The sequence below is a fragment of the Ambystoma mexicanum genome, chromosome 11 (assembly GCF_040938575.1).
Source record: "Ambystoma mexicanum isolate Mex_15411 chromosome 11, UKY_AmexF1_1, whole genome shotgun sequence".
In the NCBI taxonomy this organism is placed as follows: Eukaryota; Metazoa; Chordata; class Amphibia; order Caudata; family Ambystomatidae; genus Ambystoma; species Ambystoma mexicanum.
In genome coordinates, this window is record NC_090934.1 from 266,033,970 (window position 1) to 266,055,791 (window position 21,822).

At 44.9% G+C, this 21,822-nt stretch overlaps 1 protein-coding gene across 5 annotated transcripts in view; it reads right to left on the reverse strand.

Moving 5' to 3' along the window:
* The window catches only part of L3MBTL3 (L3MBTL histone methyl-lysine binding protein 3), a 1,294,236-nt gene that overhangs the window by 1,192,105 nt on the left and 80,309 nt on the right, over nucleotides 1-21,822 (reverse strand). The window contains exons 1-2 of one of the 5 annotated variants that reach the window (XM_069623001.1): nucleotides 18,125-18,209; nucleotides 17,443-17,497 (exon numbers count right to left, since the gene is read on the reverse strand). The exons of 1 other annotated variant lie outside the window; for it this stretch is intronic. The gene's annotated coding sequence lies outside the window, so the exon portion shown is untranslated. Of the gene's footprint in view, nucleotides 1-17,442; nucleotides 17,579-17,956; nucleotides 17,973-18,074; nucleotides 18,090-18,124; nucleotides 18,210-21,822 lie in introns of those variants that run through there. 3 more of the 5 variants (XM_069623002.1, XM_069623003.1, XM_069623000.1) reach the window with 3 other exon arrangements.

Here is a 21,822-nt window from a genome sequence, read left to right on the forward strand (position 1 = left end):
TCACAATACTGTCCACATCACTAATCTCCTGGCTAACGCAAGCCACCTTACCATACGTCTAGACATGGAACTTTCGTTCACCCTCCCATTGTGCCCTCTGCCTCATGCAATTCCTCAGGCCTGCTGAGAGACTTCATTGTAAGTACGTAGCTGTGTGTATAGATACCTGTGCCATAGATTCTGCATTGTTCACTGTCCTAACGCTGTAGCATATAATAGATTTGTTTGCTTACAACATTTTACTGCTAAGATGTGTCTGCCTGTTTAGAATACCCTCAAATAGGCGATTTCTGCTGTTCTATCTAGCTCTTCATTGAAGGGGTATCATGATATTAGACTACGTTTTTATTGGGCCTATGCTGTATTGAATTAGGTTACAGTAACACCTTGAATGAGCATATGGGACCAGCCCTCTATTCACTGCTCACTGCTCCATTGACTTAGCCTCTCGACCCTATGCAATATGCCTTTTTTGGTGCCAGTCCTCAGTTGGCATGTGTCTCACTCTGCATTGAACAAGGCCAGTGCACCTCTCTGAATGCACCCGCCATTCTCAGCCCACCCATTATTACGCCCTATGCCTTATGGGACTAGCATGTTACTACATACTCGCTTATTATAGCCTATCTGTGTAACTGTTAATAGCCTATGCTGAAACCGACTGCAGCTCACTCAATTGATACTAACATAAACCTGAAAGTGATGTTAACCCATTTTTGTGCAGTGACTATTGATACTAGTTTACCTGGTTTTGATCTTAGCCCACTCTTGCAACCGATTCTAGCTACCTGAAATTGATTCAGACCACTTCCATGCAAGTGACACTTGCCCACACCTGAAAGTACACTAGTCCACCCAGTGACAACTTCATCTGTATTGAGTGGCTAGCTAAATAGTCTTCCTCCTGAACTTAACTTGCCCTGTCAAGTCTATGATCATGAGCAAAATCCTGAGAACCCAGATAACTCAACTTATTGTGTTAGCCTGGCCTACCATTTTGCCTAATGTTGACTATGCCCATTGCTAAACTGTGATTGTGCCTCCTGCCTATCTGCTTTAGCCTGGCCTTCCATTTTGCCTAAGGCTGATTGTACCCTCTGCTAAACTGTGACTGTGCCTCCGGCCCACCTGCCTTAGCCTGGCCTACCATTTTGCCAAATGTTGACTATGCCCATTGCTAAACTGTGATTGTGCTTCCTGCCCATCTGCCTTAGCTTGGCCTTCCATTTTGCCTAAGGCTGATTGTACCCTCTGCTAAACTGTGACTGTGCCTCCGGCCCACCTGCCTTAGCCTGGCCTACCATTTTGCCTAATGTTGACTATGCCCATTGCTAAACTGTGATTGTGCCTCCGGCCCACCTGCCTTAGCCTGGCCTACCATTTTGCCTAATGTTGACTATGCCCATTGCTAAACTGTGATTGTGCCTCCGGCCCACCTGCCTTAGCCTGGCCTACCATTTTGCCTAATGTTGACTATGCCCATTGCTAAACGATGACTGTGCCTCCGCCCCACCTGCCTTAGCCTGGCCTACCATTTTGCCTAATGTTGACTGTGCCCATTGCTAAAAACTGTGATAGCGCCTCCTGCCTAATTGCCCTAGCTTAGCTCGGCCAACCATTCTGATTGCGCCCACTGCCAAACCGTGTCTGCGTTTGTGCCCACTTACCTTAGCATTCCTAAAAAATGTACTTTCCCAGGAGGCCACTGACTCGCCTTATTCTTGCACTAGCCACTACTTTGATAGCAAATATATTGGTAAACTACCCTTACCATAGCCTCCCTAACATTACACTAGCATTACCTTCATCTGGTACAAGTAAAGAAAAGTTTACTAAACCAACTGTGCAAGAACTATTGATAACCCAACCATGTACTACTTTTGATAGAAATAGAAGACTCTGTGCAAGACTCACCAAACTGTATGAACCTCTAGCTAGAACGTTAGTAACCGGTAACAACAGATCCACACCTGCCCCTGACACCCATACTCATAAATCTAAAGACAACCCTTTACAAACTACACAGAACTTGTCATCCGTAGTCCCACCCTGCCATACTCTCAAAGGAGCACTAATAAATGCGAGATCTTTGGTCGCCCATGCCATTGAGATAGTGGAGATCATACAGTTAGAACAACTAGACTTATTAGCACAGTCACTGAATCTTGGCTGCATGCCGCTGCAGGTCCAGCGCTTTTATTAGCTATCCCAAAAGGATATACTAAGATCAGACAGAGTTGATACACAAGGAGGAGGTATCGCACTCATTGTAAAAGACAACTTACCTATTAGACTCACACCCCATCTGAACACTAAATCTTGTGAGAACCCATCGGCCAAACCCAATCTAAATAGCACCCAAACTCTCACAATTCATCTGATATACAGACCACCAAACCCTATTGGAACATTTGAAGATGATTTATCCAATATCATATCCAATAATCTAACAAATTCTTCTCAAGTCATACTACTAGGAGACCTTAACATAGGATATAACGACCCCAAAGATGCACATGCATCTAATGTGGCAAATATCCTTTCAGAACAAGGTTTCACCCAAAAAGTACTTGACCCTTCACACTCAAAACGAAGAACCTTGGACTGGATAGCAGATCATAACTGTAACGTTACTATTTCCTCCATCTCTCCAGTGATATGGTCGGACCACCACCTTATAACTTTCACCCTCGACACTGGTAAACCTATCGCCCTGCCTGTTTTACTAGCTCCTCCCATTCCCATTCGCAATAAAAAAAACATCACATGCGACAAACTGCTCCCTCTCATTATACCTACTCTCAATGCTATCCCAGAAAATGTAGGACCAGATGCTTTGGTCAAAGAATATAACCACATTATGACCACATCCCTAGATTCAATAGCGCCACTTAAACTCAGACTAAGTAAACCCAAGGCTCACCTCAACTCTTGGTATTCACCCTACCTAAAAACCCTACGTACCAAAAAAAGATCATGCCAGACATTGTGGAAATCACATCCATCTGAAGAAAATAAAGATTCATTTGAGTGCCATTTCTGCCCTTTACAAAAAAGAAATACTCTTAGCCAAACGTGAAACTTACAATACAAGAATAGCCCAAGCCAACTCTAGTACGAAGGAACTTTTCGTTATCCTCAAAGAACTAGAAGCACCCATCCCTGTACCTGACAACTGTATTAAGGATAAGCTCTGGTGTTCGAATATTCAACAAGCACTGGCCAATAAAGTTGCAACCTTACAAATAAAAATTAACAATAAAAAATCCTCACTAACTACCAACATATCCAACAGCACCACTTCAACTACCCCCACTATTACCGACACAGTGCCTCCGTTCAAATTCTCCAAAGTCACCATTCTCGAAACAGAAAAGACGATACTCTCACTTAAACCCTCCAACTGTCATGGTGACCAATGCCCTGCCCAACTTATAAAGGACGTAGCCAGAGATCTGTCACCCTTCATCACTAAACTGATCAACGCATCATTTACTACCAACTCTATCCCCACTAATCCTAAGGAATCCTGGGTGCGCCCCCTACTAAAAAAAAACTACTCCAAACCCCCTAATTCCCACCAATTACTGACCTATCACCACGGTACCCTTCCTTCTGAGAATCATAGATAAGATGGCATATTTAAAAAATCCAAAAACATTTGGAATCCAATCACCTGCTAGGGTCAAGACAATCAGGCTTCCGGCCTCAGCACAGGACAGAAACTGCGCTAATTGACTTGAAGGCCCAGATCGATGACTTCAGAGATAAAGGTGACCTAGCCCTCCTCTTACTACTAGAGCTATCAGCCGCCTTTGATCTGGTCGACCACCAGGTCTTGTGCAGCCACCTGGATTCGGCAGCACACTTTTCCCCAGAAGCCATTGCATGGATACAATCCTTTCTCAGTGATCGTACCATGAGAGTCTTTTCTCCCATGGCATCGGCTGACCCTATCCCCATCACGTGCGGTGTTCCCCAGGGTTCATGTGTCTCACTTACCTTGTACAACATTTTCACCAAGCCCCTCTTCGATGATCTGGGTCATCTGGGTATCACCTAAAGTAACTTTGCAGATGATACGCAGATCCTCCTACCGATTACTGGTGATTATGAAAAGGATTTGGCTTTGGTGAATAAGGTTTACCTCATCATCGAGGCATGGATGGCGTCCCATGGACTATGCCTGAATAATGACAAGACGGAGATCATCATCCTGGGTACGCCATCATCTCTCAAAAAATGAAGTCCTAAATACTCAGCTCTCAATATCGACAATATCATCATTGCAGTCGCTAAGGAAGTAAAAACTCTGAGGTTTTACTTGGACTCTACCCTCTCCTTCAACATACAGGTAAATACGCTGGCCTCGACCACAGCTTACACCTGAAAATTGATTTGAGCGGGCAAAGCCTTCCTCTCCAATAACAGTTGTATTACCCCTGCTAGAGCTCTTATACTATCAAGACTCGACTATTGCAATGCTATGAATATTGGGGTGAGTAGAGAAACTACCAAGAAAATCCAACTTCAGCAAAATAATGCTCTTAGAGCTGCACTCAGAATTGCAAGGAGAGTACATATATCTGACACTAGAACAGCTAACAACTTAAAGTCGCTTCCCTTACACATAAATGTGCAAATAAAGTAGCCCCCCGCTATCTTGTGAACAGAATTGTCACTAAACCTGACACAAGACTAACCAGACTTTCCAATACAAATTGTCTCCCAATTCACAGATTCAAACTTGCCAGAGTGGGAGGAAGCAGCTTCCAGGTCAAGGCTACCCGGCTGTGCAACTCACTTCCTACCACCCTCAGACTAGAACCATCATACACAGAATTTCGTCACAACCTTATAAAGCTGCTTAAAGACTGACGGTTAAGTGAGCGTCTGGCACCTTTCCAAATCCTTTTAGTTTTCACTTGCAATAGTCCCTCTTATACTCTGCACACCCCTTGGTAATTATTCTGGAAAATGTATTATTGTATATATGCTCTTCTGTGTAATTATTTTGTAAATATAGTTTATTGTAAATATGCTTTCTGACATTATATAACTACACTGTAACTGTAAATGTTTTCCTATGTACAACCAAGCTGTGAGTATCCTTATGCGATGCGCCCGAATATCCTCGGGTTTGGTGCGCAATACAAGTAATAAACTAAACAATAAGTCATTGTTTTTAGTTTCCAATCTTTGGTGTACATTTTAAAAGGAAAGTACTTTAGCTGTGAATTTGCATGCTGACCAGGCAGCACATGAGAAATTTCGCAACGGTAGAGTTACGTTCCACAGCATTTGACATCTGAGTAGTACTGAATGTCTTTGATGCACTAATTGGTCTTATAAAAGGTACATCTTCTTCCGCACTAACTGAATCAGTAGTAAATCTTTTGTAATCACTCGTTTTTTGTCCACCTTATTAGGACAGAAGGTGGAGAAACATGTTATTTTTTCTATACTGGATGCCCTTTCTTTACCCTTAAGTAGTACCTCGCTCAGTGTACTGCAGGCTCTTTATTTGAAATGTGATTCAAGTTGTTTTTTTGGGTATGCTCTCTCCAATAAACGCGCATCCAACATGTTAGCATAGTATTTGAAATCATCAACTAATGTTCAATTTTTGTGCAGTCTTGGATATTGCCAATATTGCAAAATGTCTTAAATGTTGTGGATCATAGCTTTAAATGTATTATAATGTAGCAGCATGTTACAGTCTGTAGGATTCCTGTATAGTGAACAAACAAGTTGACCATATTGTACTTTGATTTCTAGATCTAAAAGGTGTACCTTACTGCATGTATTGAGCCAAGCGAAGAAACCTAAGCAAATCCTTTCATCTCTATGCCAAATTATGATAATATTATCGATATAACGTCTCTAATTTCCATGTGTGCATGGAACACATTATTAGTGGAATAAATAGATGTTTAATGGACAGACTGGGTGCAAAAGCCGCTCCCATCACGGTCCCACAAACTTGTAGGAAAAACTTTGAATTAAAAATAATTCCTCTCCAATGCAATAGCCAATAACTCTACTATAAATTCCATAGCAACCATCTTATTATGCTCTACAGTGCCTAAAGTATTTGTTTTAACTTCAATAGCCTAATTTTGGGGAATGCTCAAGTACAACGATTTTATATCAATTGTTACCATAAGCTCACGACTTACATCAAAAGCCATATTTACAAAGATATTGAGCACAGCTGTGCCATCTCGTAAGTATGTTCTTGTTTTTGGACTAATGGGTTTTTGGAAATAGTCAACAAAATGGCAAATGGGTTCAAGTACCAAACCACAGCCTGCCACTATTGGTCTGGCTGGAGGGTTCTCCATGTTTTCATGACTTTTTGGGTGTTCTAGGACTATTAATCCAATCTCTTCACAAAGCTAAAGTATTAGCATAAACATATAACACTTTTTTATCCTTTAGGGGATCTTTTGACAAAATGTTATAGTTCTTCTCAACCCCTAATAAGTTCTTTACCGTCTCCTCATACTGGTTGACATCCATTACCACATTAGCTCCTCCCTTATCTGCTGGTTTTATTTTGTTGTTGTTGGCCTTTAAGGATTGTAATGCTGTTTCTTCACTCCTGAAGTTATTGTATATCTTTTGGGGTTTATTCTCTATGGCCCTCATCTCTTTCAGAACACATTTCTCAAAAGTAAGAACTCCATTAGGTATCTGAAAGTCAAGTGGTGTAAATATAGGTCTAGGGCATAATCCTGCTCCCAATTAATCATTAATATATATATATATATTCAATATTCTTAAAAAAGGCTTTTAGTCTAACCTTGCGGAAAATCTGCCCTAGGTATATTTCCACAGTGAACCAATCAGTAAAATGTGTGGGGACAAATGATACCCCTTTAGCTAAGACTGTTAATTCTGTTGGGTTAAGATTATGTGTTGATAGTTTCACCACTGATGGAATATCATTAATATTGATGTTTAACGTGGGTAGGCACGTCGCCTTGTTTCAAACATGCCCGGGACCACTTGGTTTCTGATGATCTTCGAACATAGTGTCTGTGAATTTGTTGTTTTGTCCCCTTTGTTCTCTTCTGCCTAAAAAAAGGACAGAGGCTCCCCTGTGACTGATGTAATTCACTAGTGTCATATGGTTGTTCAGGTCCTGATTCGCTACTTGATGTATCTGAGAACGTTATCCATCTACGTCTCCATCTAAGTCTATGGTTTCCCTTTACCATTAGTATTTTGAATGCCCCAATTCCATTTAAAAGTTCTCATAAGGCTCCTGTATGACTCCAACACTTTACAACATATTTACTAAGCACCTTTTTGATGATATGGACCGTCTGGGTATCACCTATACTAACTATGCAGATGATACCCAGATCCTCCTCCCACTTTCTGGGGATTACAACGAAGATTTAGCCTTGGTAAATAGGGTGTATCTCATCATCCAAGCATGGATGGCAACTCACGGTCTATGCCTGAAGGATGACAAAACAGAGTTAATCATTCTGGGTACACACTCCAATCTCAAAAAACTAGGCCAAGAATACCATGCCTTCGAGATCGACGGTAATATTATCAAGGTGGCCAAGGAAGTGAAGACTCTTGGCTTCTACTTGGATGCCACCCTCTCCTTCAACAAACAGGTGCATTCTCTGGCCTCAGCCACAGCTTACACATGTAAGCTTATCAGAGCTGTTAAACACTTCATCTCCACTGACAACTGCATGATTCTAGCTAGAGCTCTCATCCTATCTAGACTCAATTATTGTAATGCCCTATATATTGGGGCATAACAAATACATCCCACATACAATACAAATTCTACAAAACAATGCCCTGAGAGCAGCTCTTGGCATCTCTAAACGATCCCATATTTCTAGGATAAGGCGGAACAACAACTAGCTGTCAACCCAAGCCAGAATCTTACTGGAAGTTGCCTCCCTCACTCACAAAGCCCTGAACGATGCGGCTCCTTCCTATCTCTCTGATAGATTTGTAGAAAGAAGATCATCCAGACCCTCAAGAATCACCTATGCCAATACACTCATCATTCCGAGATTCAAATTGACTAAGGCCAGAGGTTCCAGCTTCCCCGTCCGGGCGGCCCAAGCATGGAATTCACTGCCCCAAACTATACGTGCTGAGAAATCCTACCTTAAATTCAGAGCCAATTATATCAACCATCTGAAGCAATAGATCAGCCAGCGCCCCCCTGCTATCCTCTTGCCTTACTATAGATACAGCTGTACACTGTAATTTGTTCTGGCTTGTATTGCCCCGATGTTACACTGTCAGCAACTACCTTATTATATCATATCCTGTATATAATTTACTGTATAATACCCTGTATTATATTACAGTGTACAGCTGCGCCCTCTTACCCTCGGTTCTGGTGCGCATTATAAATGAATAAAACCAACAAACACACAGCACACTATATCTTGCTCACCAAGGATAAAATATCTATCGCAAATTGCTAGTGGCAATATTGAGACCTGGTAGCACGTGCATCCACAAACACAGATCTTGAATTAAAAAACAAAATAAAAAACAGATACACCCAAGTATCAAATGGGAGGGGAAGCAACTGTCGACATAAATAACCCGACCGATGACACTAAAACCATCCATTGATTTTTGAAGTTTTGTAACATGCCATATACATCGATCTGAGACACAGGCAGACAAGGGAGGGGAATTGGTCTTTTGAGGCTTTTTGGCACATGGTGCTGGAAGAGAAAGTGAGCAAGGTGGGGGTAGAGTGAGGAGTGGCAGAATGTGAATCAGAAGCACATCATCCATGTATGCCACTATGTTTGCAGGCGAGTTCTTGTGGTAACTCTTGGGGTTCGTCTGTATACAGAGGGATGGACCCAAGTTTGGTTCACAACGACTCGAGAGCAGGCATACAAAGAGATCTACTAGAATGAAGACTGGGGTTGTATGTTTGATAAAGTATATGTTTTGCAGACATAGCTCTCCATGACTCTCATTTAGGTAGCAAGGGAGGGTACCAGTAGGAGTTAGGAGGCAGTGTTTATATGGATCAGTGTACATAATGTAATATAAAGAGGTCATGTGTACTAAAAGGTATGTAGAGGAAAGGGTGAATAGGTTAGTGGGGAGTTAGGCAATGGGTTACTGGACTCAGGGCTTAAGATACGACCTTGAAGTGGGAAACGTCGCTTTTTAAGTTATTTTTTTTAGAAAGCAAAGAATTAATTTGCATTCATAATTGACCAGTAAAAATATATTTCAACCATAAAACAGATATTTTATTATAATCCATACTTCTCAGTAGTAATCAAATTTAAAAGATGCATTTATATCTTAAAGTCCCTGTTTAGATTTGGCAGTAATAATACTACTACTAATAATAACAATAATAAGGGTGGAGCCAGCCCTGCCCTCCATCTCTGTTGCTGCAATGCCAGGGAAACCCTCAAAGGTGGGAAAAGCAGCGATACGCTGTCTCTGATGCATAATCAAGATAAAGCTGAAGCCTGCGAATTACTGAGTGAGGCACAGGTGCACATGACGAGTGGAGGAGAGATCGACAGTGATCCGGCGGTCCTAGCTATCAGATCCGACCTACGCCAGATGCTCACAGATATTGCACTGACAAAGTACCCTGACTTGCCTCTGGCTTCCCTAGCAGAGCGGAAATCCAACTATCTTGAATTCTCCCATGACTTCAAACCCAAGAGCTATCCCCTGCTGAATTCTTCACCTCTGACCCATTGGAGGGGATGTCTACAGGCCAGTGGAGGCCCTGAAGAGTCTGGAGAGAAAACTGTCTGCTGCTAAGATACCTGGTGAGTTTGCGTGCCTTGTGCAGTTCTCTGTCTCTCTTCCCGACACTCCATATCTCTGCTCTCTCCTTATCATGGTGCTCTCCATCTCTCCTATCTATTCCAACTGCTACTCGATCACTTATCCTACCTCTCGCTCGAAGTCTGGAAGGATAAAGTTCAAAATAAGACCTCCTGGTCTCCAATCCAGGCCTACCTATTGCCAACATCTGCGTCAAGGCTTCCTCTAGGCAGACTGCCACCAACATCCTTTTTGTCATTCCTTCCCCTGACCTATGGACTTCCCATATTGTCTCTGTCCTTTCTCCTTTCTCCTTGCCCATTAATGGTGGCACCAGATGAGAAGTACTCTTGGCAGGCTTCTCATCCTCTAGGTGCATAATGAATGTCTATCCCAATGGCACTGTTATGGCACAGGGCTCTCAGCTCAACCTTCTTCTTGATAGGCGTCTTCCTTCTCTCATCAACTTCCTCCCTTCCCCCTGCACTACCACTTCTTACTATCCTCTTGCCCCTTTACCACCGACAGGCGTAGCACACCCCTGTACCTCTCCGCCGAAGACTTTCAAAGTTGGCAACTAGCTGCATTTAGCTACCCTCAACTCTTTGCTCTGCTGTAAAACACTCTTCCGATATCTGTTGACTTCTTGAAGACTTTGACCTTGACGTTCTCGCTCTGACTAAGACGTGGTTCACTGTCACTGCTTTTGCCACTCTCCTCCATGAGGGCTACAAGATTCTCTCTAAGACCAGGCCTAACCGTCCTGGGAGCAGAGTTGCCTTGATCTTCCCTGATTGGATACCTGATACTATCATTCCCTCATACCTACTCTTCCTTAGAATTATTAGTCTGCAGGCTTGGTGTCTCTGTTGCCTCTCGCCGCCATCTACAGGACGCCTAGTCAGGTCTCCCTCTCAGTGTAGTCTGACTTTGCCTTTTCTCTTCTTGCCTCCACCTCACTGCTTCTCCTCCTCAGTGACTTCAATATTCACCTTGATTGCCCCGAGTCGGTCACTGGTCTCTTCCACAGTCTCTGTGATGCTCTTTCCCTCACCATTCCTCTTTCCGGTCCGACGCCCTATGCCGGACATACCTTGAACGCTCTCATCTCTTCAGATATCCTTATCGCCTACCCTGTCTCCTGGTCTGATCATTCTCTACTGTCATCTCATCTGGATCTTTTAGGTACCCCGGCTACGCATCCGCTTGCACTGCCTGTCTACTTCTCTGTCATTCGACCATTGAAGCAAGTGTCAGTTGCTGCCTTTGCCGCCACTTTCATTCCCCCTCCCACTGACTCACATTCGGATTCTGCCCTTGCTAATCTTCATCTCTCTATCACCAAAACCCTTGACATGCTTGCCCATCAGGAGGATCCGAATGAAGGCTGCCTCCAAGCGCAACACCTGGTATGAGTCCGGCCTAGCCTCCCTGGAACGCAAGTGCAGAGTGGCTGAGCGAAAATGGTGGGCATCAGGCACATCCTCCGACGACTGGCCTGCCTCCTGCTCCAAGGCAAACCAGACTCTCCATTCGAATGAAGAAGAGGGTCCATATCCAAGCCTGCATCTCTGGGGCCACTAACAACACTGACAAACTGTTTAAAATGTGCAAGGAACTTGCCAATCCTACTGCAGTCTCCAATCCTCCCCTACCATCCCTGTCCCTCTGTACTTCACTCTCCTCTACTCTCATTCCTCCTCCCCCATCTCTCAAGCCTCCTTTGGCTCCTCTCTCCACTACCCTTCTACTCTCCTCTTTCTCGCCTAAAGCACCGGATGAGGTCTCCAGACAAATCCACTCTAAGAAAGTCTCCTCCAAACGCACGCTTTCCTGCTCTTCCAGAACTATCAAAGACAACATTGCCTGCCTTGCGCCGTCCATGGCCAATTTCTGTAATCACTCCTTTTTCACTGGCTCCTTCCTGCTACCCCTAAAGCACTCCCTTGTGCATCCTCTCCTCAAAAAGCCCTCTGCCAAGCCCTCTTGCTCTGCTAACTACCACCCTATATCCACTATCTCCCAACTGATCCAACACAATGAATAGGTCGGTTGTCCCCACGACCACCAGTCTGGTTTTCGATGCAGCCAGAGTCACTAAAACTGCTGTACTGGACACCCGTGAAGACTTGCTCTCAATCTAGATTCCAACTCTCCTTCTATTTTTTTAATTCTGTATCTTTCCTCTGCCTTTGACGTGGTCAATCATACCACCCTCATTAATCACCTCTGTGACACCCTTAGCATCACGAGCCTTGCACTGGACTGGTTGACCTCCTCCCTCTCCGACCGTCCCTCCCAGATTCAACTTGGCCCTATTATTTCCCCTACCACTCTCTCCACCTGCGGTGTCCCTCAAGGCTCTTTCCTCTCGCCTTAACTTTTCAACATCTACCTTGCCCCTTTGCCCCACCCGATTTCCTCCTTCTCTCCTCATTTCCAGTGTTATGCAGGCAACATGCAGCTCTCCTTCAAGCTTCCTTCTGTTGCCTCCTATTCCTCCTCTCTCATACCCGACTGTCTGACTGCTATTCAGTCATGGTGTGCTTCCAATGATCTCTGCCGTAATGCCCGTAAAACCGAGATCCTTTTCATCGGTATCCCAACTACCAACCTTCCCTCCCACCCACTGGTCACCCTCTATGGGTCCCCTCTCCTCAATCTTGATGCCATCTTTAATTCCTCTCTCTCCTCACATCGTTGACCTTGCCAAGAAGGCCCACTATCAGCTATACGTCCTCAAAGGCATTCTCCCTTTCCTCACCTTTCCCCCAGAAACTCAACATCTCCAGAGCTGTGGTCCTCTATAGGCTTTACTACAGCAACAGCCTCTTCCTCAATCTTCTTTCATCCTCCCATTGCCCCCTTCAACGAATACAGAATAGGACTATGAGACGTATCCTTGGCCTCAAGACCAGGGACTGCATCTCTCTCCACTGGCTCCCGGTTGCATCTAGGATCTAATTCAAGACGCTCTGCATCATCCACAAGGCTTTCTAGGGCCTGGAACCCTGCTACATCGAACTCTCTCTCCCTCAATACCTCCCTGATAGAGCCCTTCGGTCTGCTTGCTCCAAATCTCTGCAGAAAAGACGTATCTCTAAGCAGAGAGTGGGGGGTAATCTCTCTCCTCTGCAGGAGCCTCCCTCTGGAATGGTCTCCCTTCCCCTCTCAGGCTTGAGCCAGAGATAGAGCCCTTCCTTTGCTTGCTCCAACTCTCTGCAGATCAGATGTTTCTCTAAGCAGAGAGTGGGGGGTGAATCTCTCTCCTCTGCAGGAGCCTCCCTCTGGAACGGTCTCCCTGCCCCTCTCAGGCTTGAGCCAAATCTCCTTAAGTTCTGGAAGCTCCTCAAGACCCTCCTTTTCTCCTCTTCCTTCCATCTCCCACTCCCCTGCTAACTCCTCCCTCTGCCGTGGTTCTACAGGGCTCCAGCCCCCCTGCCTAGTCCACCCCCCTTCCTTGCACTTAGCAAGTGGACCCACACCTTCCTGTCTACCCGGAGCACTTGCACCTGCTCCTCTTTACCCTGCTTTTCCCTTCCCACCGTAGCACTTTGCTTATTACGCAGACCAGCACCCACAACCCCTCGCAATTCTTGTTCTGCACTTGGACGCTCCGAATGTCGTAAGGCCTGTTAAAACCGTTATTGTATCTTTCTCCCTTGTTCCCCCACACTTTTTTTTTGTCTTGTGGCGCCTGGAAACACCATATGTTGTATAGGTGACTTACAAATATCTAATAAATAAAATAAATAAATATTAGATCTCCTTCCGGTGGCATTGCTCTGCTGGTACAACTAATTTTAACACATCTCATTTTTACATTTGGATTTTTGTGATATTTCTAATCTAGTGTATACATTTTCTATATTTTGAAAGTAAACATTTTGCATTCAATATGTTTAATATTCAATATCTTTAACATTCAATATTTTTAATATTCTGCATAGTTCTCGTATGTACTGCTCTTACTTGGTATGTGATGCACATCAACCACCCCTTTGCAGTAAACTCATCTAGAATGTTCACACTCCCTCATTCCCTCCCACTCATCCCACTCATCTATGCTTGTTCCCGCTTTTTCTCTTGATCGCTACAAAGTGACTGCATTTGCAGGTGGCGTCTTATAAAACAACAATAAATAAACAACATTTTCACAAATAGCTTTTCATACATTCCCTCTATCCCAAGGTGAGATTGGCTTGTAGTGATCTTACATTATCACAGCTTACGGGGGGGGGGGGGTTCCAAGCACTCTTGGTTTGGGTAGAAATTAAATCAAGCGACAGGACAAGAACAGAATTTGCCCATGATTATAAAACTAAGTAATGTGCATAAAATGAGATTAGAACTCAAGAGAAGAGCAAAGGGCCCCTACCTAAATTCTCCTCAATCCCCAAACGGCATAGATCTCTGCATTGGTGAGGAAAAGCTCAAGTGTTACGCGCTTGCTTCTGGGGCTGGACTGTACCTCTTAAGTTCGAACACAGCTGCAGGGATTCAAATACAGGTTTAAAAAGCAGGCGCTAGTAGTGGTTGACCAATTAGCATGAGCACTGCTTGAAAAGAAGGTGCTAGTGTGCATCAAATCTAACTGCAACATGTGATTCAAGCAATGTCATATTTCCCATCAAGTATCATAACAATGTTATTGCCACTTTATGTTTTAAGTATATTCTAGAGGACGCACAAGTGGTATTATAATAATGCAGGGAAACCTTTAAGATCCATTTAATAAAATTATTGTATTGTATTTGGTTATTTATATAGCGCTCTTTCCCCATTTGTTTGGCCTCAACGCGCTTTGTGGTTGGAACGCCCTCAGTGACCGTAGTCAATGTGGTGGAAGTTCTGCAAGTTTTAGATTAAGAAATGCTTGTGTTTGGGTGCATTTTTGCCAGCTTAGGGTTTAGGTGGCTGGCTAGGCTCCACTAAGCAGCCCAATGGTCAGACACGTGGGTGGGTGCTGGTGGTGGTTTGGGATAGAGTGCTATTGTTGAAGATTCGACGTGTGCCCAGCTATACCGAATTTTCTTTTCGTTGGTAGTCGCTGTATGCTAGTGGTAGCGGTGTTGAGGTACATCAGGTGTTTCAGTGTTGACGACTATGTGCGCTGCTAAACTGGAATAGCATAGCCATAGCTGCATTCTACAGAGCATGGATGTTTGGCCGTGCCTTCGGCCTGTGTCCACAGACGTGGTGTAAGGTATACATTCTTTATGCTTTGATGTAGTTTGGCTCAGGTATCCTTTGTCCAGTGTGGACGGCATGATCTCAATATTCGTGGTCTCTCTGGGACAAAGGTCTGAGTGGTGAGGGCGACACAGGTTTATTGTGGTGTGCCTCAGTGACAGCTGCTGGCTTCCCTGGTGTATTTGTCAGGTAGGAGACTTGTTGTGCATGGAGCAGTAGTTTGTCAAGGTGAGCTGATGTGAATGCTGCCATTGTCCGTACTGTAGTTGGAGGAGGAGTAAGGTTTATTGAGGTGTGCTTCAGCGAATGCTGCTGGCTTCCATGCAGTATTTATCAGGTAGGAGTGTTGTGAATGAGTGACAGTTTGTCAAGGTGAGCTGCTGCAAATTCTGCCGGCATCAGTACTTAGATTGGTGTATATGAATGTTGGGTTCAGCAGAGTAGTTAAGAGAGGTGGAGTTCAGGACGATGTTGAGAAAAGCCAGGTTTTTAGGGGCATCCTGAATTTCAGGTGATTTTCAGTGTTGCAAATGTGTAGGGGTAGGAGTTCCAGATTATTTGCGCTTGGACAGAGAACAAGGACCCGCCCAGCCTGGAGGAGTTTTGAGGTGCGAGATCTGATATTCCTTGAGAGCTGGTAGGGCAGGATTTTGTCTTGGAGGAATTCTGGGACGGTTTTGTGGATGGCATGGTGGGTAATGCACATGGCTTTAAAAGGAAGTGTATCGACCAACAACATATAACAACATTTTTACAACAAAATAAACCGCTATATGCTCAGTGATTTCCTAAAACACACATAATGGCCTCCATTAGGAGTCTGCCAGTAACCCGCCGTTACCGGCAGACACATTTTACCGTTACCCAATATCCTGGTGTTACTGGGTTATTATGGGTGCTGGCAACGGCGGCAAGATCCCATTCCATGGAGTCCCATACGACTCCATAGGATGGGAACTACTGAAGCACCAGCACCATTGATAACGGTGCCGGTGTTCAGTGATAGCTCTGCTGGTGTAGGGGCCTGAACTCCCGGCAGGGTCAGGCCTACTGGCAGTTCACTGCCCCTACCGGCAGACTCAGAGTATTTTTCCAGGACCGGCATACTTGTAATGACCCCCAATGAATTGCTAATCACATTGAAAAACAAGTCAATCCCAATTTGGAGGCATATTCGTGGAAATCCCATATGGCCACCACAGTCTAAAGTCACATGCATAGGTTTGTATGGCACTAGTTGTCTTGGAGGAAAAAGTAACTCTGGTATGTGTTAATCTAACCAGGAGACTCTTATAAATTAAAAAAGGATACCAAAAGGTTAATCCAATAAATCATTAAATTGGGTACACACATCAGCCATTATTAAAACCTTTAGATGCAGGGTGAATCCGCCATGAAGCGCTTTGTTAAAACCGGATATAGCTATTAGGGCTCCCCTAACTATACTGAGGACCACCTAAACGCAACCATGTCAACCGAAGAACAACCGCAGTGCTTATTTGGAAATATGCAAAGCATTTAAGAAAAGGCTACATGATTTTCACCAGGACCACCTTAGAAATTCCCTGGGTATCTTCAGGATAACCACCTCTGGATATCTATCCTCAGCCCTTAATGTACATCTTATTTATGTCTGTTCCTTGTCTCTGTGCCCAGTCTGTTTCTTTCTATGGCACCCCTTCATTACCGGATCTTGCACTCTGACATCAACCCGATAGAAATACAGGAATATTTGAGGGAGTGATTCCCTGAAGAGCCAATGTCTACAGGCTTGTTCAATATCCTCTGAAACGTCTCTAAACATCCAAATGGTAATCCAAGTCCTGTAGTCGAGAAGAGAGGTCTATGTAGTTTCTTCACTGGCCATCCAGGCAAACAGCTAAGGGATTAATTTCCCAACTCAGAATTTCTATGCTGCTGCCCTAAGGAAATGGCCATCTAATGACTTCATTACCTACCCCCGGTGCTTCACTTGCCACCCAGATGACCATTTACCATGCTTGACTGGCCTCCTAAGGATTAATTAAGGCATTTCTTGCATATAAGGTGTGCCATAACCCTATGGACCTCCTTGGATATCAAGGAGACGGGTCAGAAAAGTCATACTAGCCTGAGGAAATTAGCATTTTTCAGATTAGCTACCGATCTTGAATGTTCATAAATGGATATTTTGGAAACCAGCATGTGCGTTCTTATGTCAAAACAGGGCTTCCGTGCTTTAAAAAAAAAACAACGAAGAGGTTTCCCGGTCAATCCTCGGGACCATGATGACACCAAGGGCTCCTATGGGAGCCCATTTCTGGTCTCAAAACCAGGAAAAATTGCACCAGGAGTTATAGGATGCGTGTGCGGATGTAGGGAGAAATGTACTGTGCCCTAAAATGTGTACTGCTCTTTCTTTTCATTACTTGCAGGGATGGAGGAAAGACAGTGCGTACTCACCTCTGTACCATCTTCAGCTCCCATACTTCCTTGTGGTCTGGGCTGATAGCGAGATCTGTAGGGAATCAGCTGTCATGTACCCGCTCTACCATGCATACGATGCTTTCTCTTCAGCCCTGCGTCTAGCTCTGCCCAGTACTGTACCCCAACACTGCCAGTGTACTGCCCAAAATAGCGCACACACAGCCCTGCGCACTCCGCCCTACGCCTCAACTTGCCCCGCAGCCCAATCTGCCTTAAACACTGGAAAGTATCCTGCGTTTTACTCTGACGAAATCCCCACCCAGGTCCTGTCCTCACCCCACCCTAACCCCAAACCAAGCACTGCATCCACCCTGCCACAACACTCGTCCCTTTGCGTTACGGAACTACGCTTTCCCTGCCCGGCACTTCACCCTGTCAGACAAACGACATACAACCACACTAGACTGTTTTGCACGCGATCCTGCTCTGCATACACATCTACCCGCAATACTGACAGACTGCCGGCAATATGACCAGTAACCCACCGCACCTTGAACACAACCTAGGTGTACAGCGCTATGCCGTGTCGTGTATCACGCGGTTTCCTGTAGTGCACACTCGTCGCCAGCCCTCCTTCCTATTTTACCCTAGCCTGCTCTGCACCCTACCCAGCTCTTTGCGCTCAAGCGGTGCCCATCTATCTGTGCAGTGAACGAACCAGTCCTTCCTCACTTCAGCTTTCCTCTCGGAGTTAGATGCGTGTTTCCTAGACATAGAGGGCGGACGAGCACGCGACGTGATCTGCCGTGCCTTTGGAGGGGGAGCATTTGAAGCGCAGCGGCAGGACTCGGTGTACAGGGAAAGCGTGCGCACCAGGAGAGAGATTTCTCTACGCTGCTTAACATACACACACGGCTCTAGTCTAAAGCTTGAGTGCAAGGCTCTAACAAAAGATCTCATGTTTACGCGGATATTAAGCGTCTTCTTGTCTTCTGTGAACACGTCTAGACTCTATAGTCAATTCTGCCGCAAAGAAATCCGTACTTGGCTGGTGGGTCTTGTATCTCAAAAACATAACCGAAACTACAAGTCACAGAATGCAAAGTGTACGAGCGAAACCAGGACTATCTGAATGGGGCACACACAAGCCTGAAGCACTTGCCAGCTCAGAGCTATATCTAAAAGATCTAACCAAAACACTGTATTATAATGTATCCTAATGTATCTGTGTACCACAATGTATCAGTATATCGCAATTAGTGTATCAACATGGAGTATGTATGTGCATTGGTATAGAACAATGTATACCAATGCAAGTCTATCAGATTTTACATTTATTTTTGATTAAAAAGGTGTATAAAAACAGGTATCAACATCCATTCAATGAGTATGACACTTTTAGAACTATAATTCTGTACACAAAATAGATTTAAAAGTGTTCTTAAACAAATAATTGGATACAGAACTTGACTTCAAAAGATCGCACAGTAGGGGCAAGCCTGCACGAAATTCCGTTATGGCATTATTGCATCTAATTTAGCGTCTGGTAAACCATATTCTGAAATAGCACTTAGGAAACAGCAGAGCCCACAGCTTTCAGCCAATAGTCGAGATACAAAACAAATATTCAGTATCACCATCACCTCACTGGGTTTTTACAAACCATTTCAACCCTCTCATACAACCAACATCCATGTTATGACACGTGTTTAATGAAGATTTTTTAAAAAAACGAAAAAAGTGATTTTTTTAAAAGTCATTGATGATGAATCTGTTATAAACCGATCATTACAATCATGCCAAAATCTGGTTATGTTGAACAAAGAGGAATTCAGTTGGGATACAGTTGGGAGTGAGTGACAATTAGACAAGAGTGAAGTGTGAGAATGTAAGGAGTGGGACTGCACAAAACTTGCGCTGACGAAGGTTTGTATACATATATAAAGGCGGCCAGTTAGGCTAGCTAATCAAGAGGACTGTTTCTGCTGTGCTTATTTTAGCAATGCCACGGATTAGATGGCAAATTGGCTCCCCACCCACCTCTCCACGCGCCCCTGGTTGACAGGGGAAGAGGTGGGGGGACGGGAATGCAGGAGCGCCACATTTGTTCTATCCCTCCCTGCTCCGACGCCTTGCAGGGGGTTAATCACTGGAATGGGACGCTCATGCATGCTAATGCATGAACGCCCTATTCCAATGAAAACCTCCTGGCTCCCAAGTCAGAGCAGGGAGGTAATCATCATGTGAATAGGGTGCTGAATGCTGTGGGCGCATTTAATAACATAAGGGCGCCTGCTGCACCTTTTTGCACTACACCAGCTCGGAGGAGCCCTTAAAAGACTCCCACTGACCTGGCGTGGCGGGGGGGCTAATGTTACCCTGGGGGGGGCATGGTGCCCCGGGCGGTCGCCCAGCCTGCACCACCTAAGGTCGGCTCTGATTAGATGCCACAACTCCCATACAGTGGCATCCCAAGGAATCAAATTTGGGGAGTGAGGGACCAGAAGGGACCACATGCAAAGTTAGGGGGCACCCAAAAATGGAACGATGCAAACGTGTTTTCCAAATTGACATGGGTGACGTATTCCCAAGAGAACCCAGCAAAGTAAAAATTGTGCATTTCTACAGGACAATGGGGAAAGTTGGATAAAAATGCATTGCCCTTGCATTACATGTTCTGATGTAAGTGCAGCCTCAAAGCCACCAATAATTCCACCACATGCCTGGTCAGTCACTATATGTAATGTACAGCCTTCCAAGGGCAGCAATAATGTTTGTTTGTTTGTTTATTGTAATAATATGTCTAGTGCAACTTCAAATGTCCCAATGAAGCCATTGTATGGTTGATAGTCACCACAGGTTAGATAGAGCCCCACAAGTCCAAACTCAAATGACCTAAAAACCTCCAAGACCCAGAGCAGAAACACCCACCACCAAGATTGCAAGCCCCATGCCTGGCATCCTGTCAACCAACATCTAGAGCACCAACCGAATAACTGCCATCCTGCCCCCCTCCACAAGCCCCATACCTGGCATCCTGCCCCCTCCACCCAGAGCACAAGCCCTATACCTGGCTCCTGTTGGTCCAGAGGCGTCAGCCCTCTTCTGTTCTATGCTGGATTTCACCATAGAAAGGCAGCAAGCACAGCAACCAAGCCCACACCTACCTCCTGGGGATGGCTGGCACAATGGGAGGAATAACATTTTGTAGGGGAGGCAGGGGCCCCCTGGCCCTATCCTAGAGGCGCCACTGCTCCCAGACACCACTTCCAAGAACCGTTCCTGATTTAGCTCAGTGGCCTTTATGAATCAGAGTGTGTTGTTCCTGTGTGACAAAGCACCAAAAGAATGCACAAGGCAAAAGTTAAGCTCAACACCTTTATTTAAAATCCACGGGAAGGGTTTGGTGAACTTCTATACAATCCAGGGTTCTACCTAAAAAAACTGCCCTAAAATTATCAGGATGGGCTTTCTTAAATGATGAACAATCCTATCTACAGGGCTACATGTCCATGTCAGATTTCCATAATCTAATACAGTGGCAGGGCTACAGCGGCCACCTCGCTAATTGACTTCTCTTTTCCAAGGATATAGTGCCTAGTTCGCTTCTCTCTCAACTCATACTCCGTTGTTTAGAGATTACCTTTGTGCACACTCTGAGCAGCAAGTATTCCCTCCCTCTTTCTTAGGCGTTTTGTCAAGTTATGATATTCCCACCTGACAGATCTGAGTTGCCCTCTTGGGCCAAAGCTTCCAACACTCAAAAGGCTCTTGGTTCGTCTTGGTCTCTGGTCTGTTGCCCTCTATTGGATTGCAGTACTTCTCTCCTCTAGTTCTGATTTCAACCAGTGTCTAAGATAAAGCCCTCATCGAGCTTGCAGCACTCTTCTTTAAGCTAGCTCTGGTCTCAGCCAAACATACAGCCCTAAGAAAAGCAAACCTGTAGCCTCTGCACCTTCACTGGGCCTGTCCTCTAATGCTGGGTCCTCCGGCCTTACTCCTGCCTCTTGGTCTAACACCCTTTCTGCAGCACAGGGGGGCTTTTTATAGAAGTCTTGACTGATTTCACTATAGTTCCCAATGAGCGTTTGCTTCTTTTCCTCCTCATGCCTTATAATTAGCTATGGATTGGCCCCGAAAGAGGCCGTGCTGGTTTGTTTCCCCCATTAGATCTACCAGCTGGTATTTATCATTGCTGCACCGTTCGTAATAGCCTATAATGATCTCCCTTCCAGTGGTGCCCAAGTGCTCAAAGACCTTTTCCACCATCTTGAGATCAGGTGTCAGTGTCTTGGCGGCCATGTAGCTTCCAGGAGGGGGCCAAAGTAATCGCCCTGCAAGGGGTGGCTGCTTACCACCAGTGTGTGTCGTTCATGCGGGTGGTGCAGCGAAGACGAATGGTTGTTGCACCAACTC